Genomic DNA, 8,971 nt, shown 5'->3' with positions numbered 1-8,971 from the left:
GCATACAGAAGTTTTCTCTTCTTTGTAATAGCATACAGTTGTTATAGACTTTTCAGGGCATATTTTTGCAAATGATTCCAACAAAGACGTACAGACACTGAATCATCTGCAGTCCTGACCTCTTACCATAGGCTGTAAAAAACATGGATGTAGTCTCACCTATTGAAGCCTTTCATCGGGAGTTGCCATATTGGCGATGCTGACACAACCTTACTTTTGGTAGACCTAGAAAGAGAAAAAAGAAGAGTTGAAGATGGGCATTTAACATATTTTCTACCAGCCACAATGTGCCTGCTGGTCAGTCATGCCCATAATAATGCTAAACTTATCATAGCTTTAATATCTTCAAAACTAAAAAGCAATAAAAAATGTCCACTCCTAAGTCTTTACTTCCCATCTTAATAGTGATCTTGACAGCTGAAATACAGCATTATCAAACAAACAAGACACTTATTTTTGAGTTCTCAATAGTCACACCTTGTACTTAAAAAAAGTACTTTTATAACGATAAATTACTTTAATTATCTATTTGTTCTCGCAAGAAAATTTTTTTATTAAACTAACACATTAAATGACTCTGGAAAAAAAGCTTTTGCAATAAAAAGGAAATTGCGAGCGCAGCTGTTCTTAACCTCTGTACTATTCATCCAGATAGTTCAAAATAAACTGACACATAGTTACCATGACCAGGTGATGGAAACTATTGGCATTATTTTCTTTCCCCACATATTATATTTCCTCATTATTTTAGTAAGTTAAACTTAAAAACAACCACACACTTATTTAGCATCCTGCTATTTCAGAAACATTAATAACAAACAATTAAGCTGTGAGGTCAGTGCTAGTTCAAGCATTCAACTCCCACCGCAACCCATGTGACCTTCTTTTGAAACATTTGATTTGATGTATTTATTTCAAACATGTAAAAGTAAAATAGGAAAAAAAAACATAAAAGTAAAAAAGAAGAAATAGTTCTACAAACATACAAGTAAAAAAGAAGAAATAGCTATACCCCCCCCAAAAAAATCCATCAGTTCCATTAGCAAGCACTGAAACATTTTACTTTACATGTGTGAAAAAGTAGGAAGAAGTTAAAATGTATCTAATCCTAACCCTTTATTCACTATTTTCTGGCATTGTACGAGTGCATTCCCACAAAACAAATCTTCATCTCCTATCTTCATACTTACACCTACAATCAAAACAAAAGCAAACCCCTCATGATTCTCAACACTTGTCTTCCTCCTTGTACATCATGAAAATTACTTATTTATTCCTCTTCCTGAACTGGATTATGTTCTGACATTGCTGTAGCTCCATGTTGAGTCTCTTCCACAGTTTTACACCACAGATTGAAATGCACAAGCTTTTCCTTGTGGTCCGAACACTCACCATCTTTAATCTTAACTTTCCTCTTAAGTCATAACCCCCCTCTCTTTCAAAGAATATTTCCTGGCAAAAGATTTTTCCTTGCCTTATACACAATTTTTGCAGTTTTAAAATCCACAAGGTCAAATAATTTCATTAGTTTGGAATTGAGGAACAATGAATTCGTGTGTTCACGGAAATCAACATAGTGAAATATTCTGATGGCTCTTTTCTGTAACATAAATCAAACGCACCTCTTGTGACAGCGCAGTGTATGAGCGTCCTGAGCGCGCTGCGTCACTGCTTGTTTACTAACAACACCTTTATACCTGCTGCTAATACCTCCACTGCTCACACTACCACTAGTTACATAAAAAGCTTACCTGGCAACAGCCACGTCTTGCTCTGGTGGTTTGGGGCAAAGACGCACAGCGAAAAGATCCTGCTGCTCCTTGCTTGAAGTAAATTCAGGTGTCACGTCACGTCCTTCTTCCGAGAACCACCATATTTGACCGGAAGTAGTTTACCGGTGAGGGAGGGTTTGTCAATTTATTGAACCAGGGCAGCCCTTCCAGGAATTTCAACTACTTATCCTCTTCATCCAAGGTAAGTTTAATGATGCTCTGAAGTGATGTATTACACCTTTCTGGCTGTTTCTGTCTTGGCAAAGTAATGCTATGATATGTGTGTTTTCTACATTGGCCCTAAAGTGCAAATCACTACGGCAAATCAGAAAACACTACGGCAAATCAGAAAACACTACGGCAAATCAGAAAACACAACGGTAATTCAGAAAACACTATGACATTAACCAATTGACAATAACCATTCTGAATTGCCGTTGTGTTTTCTGAATTGCCGTTGTTACAATGTTACAATGTTTCAATGTCATTTAGCAGACGCTTTTATCCAAAGTGACGTACTTACGAGAAAAAGATCAGTAAGGGTAACAAAGTGCTTCAAATCCATTTGGATGCAGATACTGCCCATAGACTGTATAAAATATGGACGTAGTGTCCGTGACGTCACCCATCTGTTTCTGAAGAGCTGTTTTGAGACCAATCGTCGGCGGGAGCCATATTGCTTCTGTTGAGCCAGTGTGACGTTAAGAGGCGAAGTTTGAGCCTCCTAGCCAACAGCTGCAGTGTTCCCAGAGTCAACTGTGTCTCTCATTGGAAGACTAGTAATCTCAATATCTTCGAAATTGCTGCGTTAGAAAAAATTCACCCCCCTCACAGTGAGAGGACATCAAGAAATTAGCTATCCAGACTATACTCATCTTTTGTACCAGGCTGTACACATGTTTATTTCTGCTGTAAAGATCGTCTCTTTCCCATTCATGTGTATCTGACTTCCGGTACTCCAGAGCCAGCCTCAAGCGGATCCTCGATGAACTGCAGCTTTTAACACTTCCACATTGGACTCATATTTTTAGACCGGAAGTTGCCGCTTGGTACTGCCTAGCAGTGTAAAGGCAATGCGCAAAAGTAAACAAGGATTTTTTTTAAATTGTAAAATAAGGAACATCTACAATGAAGCAACCAAACAATTTAAGACCTTCCATTATCATCATCAACAATTAACTTGTCGTCACCACAATAATGACCAAAGTACCAAGTGCTGGGTCACTCAAGAGCTGAATACAGATTCCCAGAGTAGAGAAGGACAGTGTGAGTCAACTGTAGCTGGAAGACACGATCTGCCACTGGGGACAACAGTGGAGAACAGTCTAGCTAAGTGCATAGTGTTTCCTAAAGAGCTGGGTCTTTAGCTGTCTTTTGAAAGTAAAGAGGGACACTGCAGATCGAATGGAGTTGGACAATTCATTCCACCATTTAGGGGCAACAGAAGAGAAGAGTCGAGCTAGTGATTTTGAGGCCTTATGTGCTTGAAGCACTGCGCCTTGTGTTTTCTGATTTGCCTTAGTGTTTTCTGAATTGCTATAGTGACTTCTGATTTGCCTTAGTGTCTTCTGAATTGCCATAGTGACTTCTGATTTGCCGTTGTGTTTTCTGAATTGCCATAGTGACTTCTGATTTGCTGTTGTGTTTTCTGAATTGCCATAGTGACTTCTGATTTGCTGTTGTGTTTTCTGAATTGCCGTAGTGATTTGCACTTTAGGGCCACGGTAGTTTTCTACTTAAATCCTGTTTGATCTACCATGAAGCATTTTTGGCCTGCCCTTATTCCCCCTCTGCAATACTGTTTGTATCAAGGCAAGCATAGTATTTTTTGCACACATCACATTAACATTTTTCATACAATGTGAGCCTCATGTTACACAAAATACACACCATATTTGCAACACAATACATTAATGTCAACTACTATATTTGATACCAATATTAAAATGAAATAATAATTTAATGATAAATATTTTGATACATATTTACATTACAAATATTTCACTTACTCTGTAAAACTGTATCTATTCTAATGTGTATTTTATGGCTTTGGGGATGTTATACCACCACTCCCTATAGTAATATCCTATCCTATCTTTATAGAATATCTGATGATCATAATGTATCCACTTCTTTTAAGTTGCCTGAATAATTACAAGGATGATGATTTTTATCATTTAACATCCAAAGATGTGAGCTCTACTGAAGTATCTTTATTGTAAAAAGAATTGAGATATTTTTTATTTAATTGCTGTAAGTGTAAGGGGATATAAAGAATTAGCCACATGCAAAAGTACAGTATCGTGTTGTAGTAACATTGCATGATCTTTAGTTTGTGGGAGTCTTTCTTTTCCAGTGTTGTACAAGAAACTTACAAGATTTATAGCTGGAATTTACTCTTCTCTGAGTTACAAATGGGTATGATGTCACTTGGCAAGGACAGTTAATGCACTAAACTATATCAGCTCTAGTCATGTCCAATTTTATGTCTACAAAAGCCCTTAATTACAGCTGATAGGGTCTTAGGGGCCACCTTCTCTTCCAAGAAAAACAGAGAAACTCCTGAGACATTTTGCCAAACCTTTTCAACACGTTTCTTAAATAGCCTGGAGAGCAACAATTTCACAATGTATACATACCAGCATACTGCCTACATGCTGTACATCATAGATATTAATCATGTAATTAGTTATAGTGAAGCGTTTTGCATTGGAGGTCTTGTCAGACAAGTGAAGGACAACATTAAGCATGTTTAGTACCAATCTGACACACTGCTGAATTGTTTTTGACTCGTTACAAATTGTAAGCATGGATTACAACATCTCTCTCCTCTGGTTTCCTGAATGTGAAGCATCCATAAAGACCACACTGTCTGCTGTCCCTCGGGACAAATTTAGCTCTGCAATGTTGTTACATTGAGATGCCCATTTGATATCACTTTGATGGCAGAGAATGCCTGCAATGCCGCTCCTGTTATTTTTACAGAGTTCAACTGGATCACACATTGTGGGGGACAAAGACACAGAGATCCCATGACACATTTTAAGATCAGATAAGTATTATTAAAGCACTCTCTTGGGAAACAACAGAGCTAATTGCTTGACATGTGTGTACTTGATGAATATCCTCTGATTGTGCGATTCTTAAAGGTGCTTTGAGCAACTTTCATGTTGTGTTGATTCTACTGGAGCCTTTGGACAAAATCTGTGGTGTGTCTCTGGGATATAGATTGCATTTCCCATGAGTACCATCACCCCCTGTTGTAAAGATGTGGCTTTTACTGAAGCATGCTTATGTTGTGGAAGCAAATGAAGGGGGTACAGATCTTCTTTTTAATACTATTTTTCTTTTTTGAAGTCGGCTTTTTACAGGATGCAGTGATGAGTTGATATATTTGTACCTATGTAACTGTAACTCAATGACTAAACTTTGTAAATACCATTAGTTAGCTTTAGGGTTGCAAAGGGGTGGGAGATTTCCGGTAAATTTCCATGGGGGGTTAAGCTGGGGACTTTTGGAAATATTCCAAATTGGAAACTTTCCATAGGAATTATGGGAATTCATTGGAATTTATGGGAATGAACTGGGAATTGAGGGTAATTTAATGGAAAGGTATCATATCCAAGCATAAATATTTGTTTTGTTATAAGCAGACATCCATCCAAAATAATACAATTAAAACAGATTAATTTGTAAGTAGAATTTTATCAAGTGTTAAAAATGAACAATCAATTATTTCATTGAAGACCAAAAACATGAATGTTGAGTTAAATATAATTCATCCTCCCAACCCAACCAATTCAAAAATGAACAAAAATGCAATCCCAAAGTCCCATTCAAAATATTAAATGAAAAGTGCATGTAGGGGGCGTGGTCTCAATAGCCCTGCAGTAAGCAGTTTGCTATGTGCATGTGATTGAGCGATAGCATAGATATTGATCTGTACTTGCACGAAATCTGGTTGTTTTAACATGATTATGCTAAAATATATTTTCCCCCAACTATTTTCAAGTTCTCTATTAAGAGCCAACCTTCAGTTTAGTAAATTCCTGGTTTATTCCTGTTTATTTCCATAAATTCCTGTTAATTCCCATGGAAAGTTTCTAACTTTGAAAATTCCCGGCATTTTGCAACCCTAGTTAGCTTGCAAAAGGTTACCAGATATTTCGGTGTAACATTGTCCATCACAGCCCTGGTGTCATGATGTGTGCTGCTTCAGTGTCCCAATAAATGTCAGAGTGATGTAAACATGCACACAGTTGCAGAGAAGCATTCACATGCAGTCATAAACATTAAATCTTCTTCATAGCCATTTTGGTCTTTTACCAAGAAAATCCCTATTTGTAGAGTTTTCTCCACCTAAAACAATACTTCAACAGAAAACATACATCTTCATGATAATCTGTCTCCAGTTTCAGCCATGAGAACAAACAGTGTGTGAAACAGAAAATTATCTAAATAAAAAAACCTCCTCCTTCTTGCTAACTTACTTCTCACTCCCAGAGTTCTAGACATGCACACTTCCAGGTGAGTGCTGAATATCTACCCAGCTTTATTTATGGGCAATCTGACCCAAACACAGGCACTTAAATTCAGTGTAAAGAAATACCCAGTCATGTTGCTGATTATCTTATTTTGCTGTCGGCCATGAAGAGGCATCAGTATTCATATGAAACGTGAATAAAATAATTTGCATGAATGAATTACATGTAAAGTCAATGTAAATGCGAGAGTTAAAAAAATCAGACCTCCAGCAAATTATTCACGCCGGTATAGCCAATCGGTGTGCAGATCCTCCTGGGATGTACGATGTGACGTATGGACTGGCAGAGGTCCATTCATCTGGAATATATGACAAATTGATTATATCTATGTGTGGCTTCCCCTAACTTGGTGACCCTACCTTCTTTTTATGGATACATGAATAAACAGGAGCGCACTGTGAGGGAAAGTGAGTGAGGAGGTCGGATTATGTGGTACGTTTTGAAAACCTTTGTCTGTCACTCGATTCCAGCAAACGGTTGTACTAGGAAGTTAGCACTGCCTCCTTTAGCCTAACCGGCTTCTGCTTTCAACCTAGTCAAGCTCAACCTTGTATGAGGCCAACAGACTGGTATAGCATTTCAAGGGATCCATTCTTGCGTTTGTATTTGTGCGAACAGCGCAATCATTCGCGTTTGGTGTGAACGCAACATTAGAGGGACACTATTCCAAAATCTATGGTCATGAGCTGTGGGTCTAGACCAAGAGAATAAGATCTTGGATACAAGCAGCTGAGATGAGTTTCCTCTGAAGGGTGGCTGGGCTCAGCCTTAGAGATAGGGTCAGGAGCTCAGACATTCGGAGGGAGCTCAGAGTAGAGCCGCTGCTCCTTCGCATCAAAAGGAGTCAGCTGAGATGGTTCAGGCAGCTGATAAGGATGCCTCCCAGACGCCTCCCTTTAGAGGTGTTCTGGGCATGTCCAACTGGGAGAAGGCCCCGGGGTAGACCATGAACTCGTTGGAGGGATTATATATCCCACCTGGTCTGGGATCGCCTGGGGATTTCCCAGGAGGGGTTTCAAAGTGTTGCTGGGGAGAGGGAGGTCTGGGTCGATCTGCTTGGACTGTTGCCTTCGCGACCTGACTCCGGATAAGCGGAAGAAAAAGGATGGATGGATGGATATTTCAAAATCTGACCAAAGCTGCTCTCTGTGCCTTTAAAACATTTTACTGTATTTGAGCATTCCATATATTTTGAAAATGTATTTTTTCAAATTTATATCCAAGCCCATTCATCAATTCTTCAGTTACATGATACAAAAAAGTCAAATGCTTCAATAATTCATGAACTGTTATGGCCTTGTCAAGCAAAATGTTTAAAAGTCTGGGTTTTGGACGGATGGTTGGACAAATTTCCATGTGAAGATGTTGTTTTCGGGCTCTGGAGAATGAAATGAACATTTTTCACAATATCCTGACGTTTTATGGGCCTAATAATTGATGGTAACAATAACCAGCAGATTATAAGACAATGACAACAAGAACAGTGGCTGTTCCCCCAGACATTCACTATAACAGACTCAACTTCATAACAGCAACACGTTGGTTGCATTGTCTTCACCCTCTTCATTCCACCAAGGAATCAGGGCTAAAACACAAGAGACAATATATAAGCTGGTAGAGAACGTTACACCTCTAATAGGAGTGACAGACGCTGGATTAACAAGGTTTAATATAGTGCCAGGGAGGTATTTTGGGACCTGCCTTTCAAAGGTGAAAATACCTCTCTTGACGGGAATACAAACCAGGACACCATTAGACCAAACAATGACGAAGGAAGAGAAGATTGGATAAAACATGTGGGTTCAGCCTTAATTGACAGATCCACAACATAGTTTAGTGTATCTTTACTGAAGAACAGCTTGATATTGAAATCTTTAAATGTTAGAGTTGTGCATAAACTTATGTAACCACAACATTCACCATCAACCAGTCCAAATCCAATGTTCAGATAAGTGCCGGGTTGAGTGTTTTCCGATGTGGATTTAGGCATACAATGTGAAATTTCATAACAGACTGAAAGAGTAGCTGCTGGGCTTTGTTCCTCTCAGTAAAACTGTGGAGTTGAATCATGAATTTTAAAGGCAGCAACCGCACAGACTCGGGTCAGCCCGCACTGTGCATGAACACCTCTCACCTTTCTAATCTGAAAGAAAACACGGCCAACATGCTCTTCATTTACATTCAAAACACACTTTTTTTTTGTCCGCAATTAACTTTTGACTTGTGAACGTTTGACACGCTGTGTCATTTGGCCTCATTCAAAGCACTTTACTTTGGCTCTCCTCCTCATTACGTGGACTTGAAAAAATTTGTTGACTCTCAGCATCCACAGCTTGTTGTCAGATTCATTTAGATCTATAAACCCCTCTGAGGGCCGTGTCTCCACCGGCCTAACATGATGTCTGGCTGCACTACCAGATGTTGAGAAGTCAAACTCAGGGTCTGCAAGCTACTTCACTGCTCATTCTGCAATGTCCTTTTGGCCAGGTTTCCTCAAATACTTCACTTCTTACAAATTAACCAGTCGGAGCCGCTAGTGAATGCGAACACAGAGGACAGAAAGTTGAATTTGATCAGATTGTTAAAGAGTTGTGTGCGACAAAATGATCAGAATAACCACATACATGAAGATACAACCAACCATGGAGAGGCATT

This window comes from Notolabrus celidotus, chromosome 1 (assembly GCF_009762535.1).
Source record: "Notolabrus celidotus isolate fNotCel1 chromosome 1, fNotCel1.pri, whole genome shotgun sequence".
Lineage (NCBI taxonomy): Eukaryota > Metazoa > Chordata > Actinopteri > Labriformes > Labridae > Notolabrus > Notolabrus celidotus.
Note: the sequence above shows the minus strand (reverse complement) of the source record.